At 41.6% G+C, this 2429-nt stretch overlaps 1 protein-coding gene across 1 annotated transcript in view; it reads right to left on the minus strand.

Moving 5' to 3' along the window:
- The window catches only part of tmcc1a (transmembrane and coiled-coil domain family 1a), a 113049-nt gene extending 112347 nt beyond the window's left edge, over positions 1–702 (minus strand). Inside the window, exon 1 of the mRNA XM_062053579.1 lies at positions 628–702. The gene's annotated coding sequence lies outside the window, so the exon portion shown is untranslated. The remainder of the gene's footprint in view (positions 1–627) is intronic.
- Positions 703–2429: the final 1727 nt, after the last annotated feature.

Raw genomic sequence — 2429 nt, forward strand, 5'->3', positions numbered from 1 at the left:
CAAATCATATCTGCATATATTTTGGGGAATTGGATTCATATGTGAATGTCTTCCACAGCATGGTTTTTAAAGTTGAATAACACAGCTGAGAGGTAATTTATAGAAACATGTGCAGAGGCTTTATATCAAGTGGCAGCGTGCAGTAACGGTATCTCTTATGACTTGAGCCAACTGGAAATACATGCTAACTAATGTTCCGCCATAGTTTGTAGTGTAAGCGAGGATATGGCAAATGTTTGAAGGGTTTGCCTAACTGTGGAAAGTAAAGATCTCATGCGTGACACATCAATGGAGTGCAATACGTCTGCACGAGATGAGACCATTCATTGCAACTAATATTAAAGCACACAGCCAAATAAATGGCAGGTAGTCAAAACAAACACAAATGTAAGCCTCGTTATAATCCATAGTTGTAAATAGCAACATATACGCCGATTAACGTGACCCCGGGACCTGTCTGAGGAAAGCAGGGTTGAGTATTAACGCGCTCAGGTTGACAGCCCCGTTAGTGTGTTTAAGCCCACAGCAGCGAACACGAGAACATATCAACAGCAGGGATTTATAGTAATGTTTCTTCCTACATCACACGCACACATACGCATTTAAAAACTTAATATTCACACTTACATGGGTGGTAAAAAAAATGTGTTGGAGGTGACGTTCGGCGAGGAGCACCTCTCTGCCCTACAGTGAGTCCAATAGTCGCTCTACCCGCCCACTGGGCTCTGACGTCAGCACGTACGACGTAACAGAGATCGAAAATGGAAGGGGGTCTCACTTCGCGGCGCAAATGATGCCACCTATATTGTAAAGACTTAAAATTCATTTGTTTTGCTTTGATTGATTGAAACTTGTATTAGTAGATTGCACAGTACAGTACATATTCCGTACAATTGACCACTAAATAGTAACACCCGAATAAGTTTTTCAACTTGTTTAAGTCGGGGTCCACGTTAATCAATTCATGCTTCACTCTGTGAAACTTTACCCTCACCCAACAGGATATTATGTGCATTCAAACAGTGACGTGCGGTGAACTAAACACCAGGTGAGGCATAGATACTTTGGAGGTTTTTTTCTTCTTTTTTTTTTTACTTAAATTAATATGTGCAGCTCTAATCATTGTTGATTTACAAACCCCGTTTCAATATGAGTTGGGAAATTGTGTTAAATGTAAATATTAACGGAATACAATGATTTGTAAATCATTTTCAAATATGCTACAAAGACAACATATTTGATGTTCAAACTGATAAAATATTTTTTTTTTTGCAAATAATCATTCACTTTAGAATTTGATGCCAGCAACACGTGACAAAGAAGTTGGGAAAGATGGCAATAAATACTGATAAAGTTGAGGAATGCTCATCAAACACTTATTTGGAACATCCCACAGGTGAACAGGCAGATTGGGAACAGGTGGGTGCCATGATTGGGTATAAAAGTAGATTCCATGAAATGCTCAGTCATTCACAAACAAGGATGGGGCGAGGGTCACCACTTTGTCAACAAATGTGTGAGCAAATTGTTGAACAGTTTGAGAAAAATCTTTCTCAACCAGCTATTGCAAGGAATTTAGGGATTTCACCATCTACGGTCCGTAATATCATCAAAGGGTTCAGAGAATCTGGAGAAATCACTGCACGTAAGCAGCTAAGCCCGTGACCTTCGATCCCTCAGGCTGTACTGCATCAACAAGCGACATCAGTGTGTAAAGGATATCACCACATGGGCTCAGGAACACTTCAGAAACCTACTGTCAGTAACTACAGTTGGTCGCTACATCTGTAAGTGCAAGTTAAAACTCTCCTATGCAAGGCGAAAACCGTTTATCAACAACACCCAGAAACGCCGTCGGCTTCGCTGGGCCTGAGCTCATCTAAGATGGACTGACACAAAGTGGAAAAGTGTTCTGTGGTCTGACGAGTCCACATTTCAAATTGTTTTTGGAAACTGTAGACGTCGTGTCCTCCAGACCAAAGAGGAAAAGAACCATCCGGATTGTTATAGGCGCAAAGTTGAAAAGCCAGCATCTGTGATGGTATGGGGGTGTATTAGTGCCCAAGACATGGGTAACTTACACATCTGTGAAGGCTCCATTAATGCTGAAAGGTACATACAGGTTTTGGAGCAACATATGTTGCCATCCAAGCAACGTTACCATGGACGCCCCTGCTTATTTCAGCAAGACAATGCCAAGCCACGTGTTACATCAACGTGGCTTCATAGTAAAAGAGTGCGGGTACTAGACTGGCCTGCCTGTAGTCCAGACCTGTCTCCCATTGAAAATGTGTGCCGCATTATGAAGCCTAAAATACCACAACGGAGACCCCCGGACTGTTGAACAACTTAAGCTGTACATCAAGCAAGAATGGGAAATAATTCCACCTGAGAAGCTTAAAAAATGTGTCTCCTCAGTTCCCAAACGT

This window comes from Entelurus aequoreus, linkage group LG07 (assembly GCF_033978785.1).
Source record: "Entelurus aequoreus isolate RoL-2023_Sb linkage group LG07, RoL_Eaeq_v1.1, whole genome shotgun sequence".
Classification (NCBI taxonomy): domain Eukaryota; kingdom Metazoa; phylum Chordata; class Actinopteri; order Syngnathiformes; family Syngnathidae; genus Entelurus; species Entelurus aequoreus.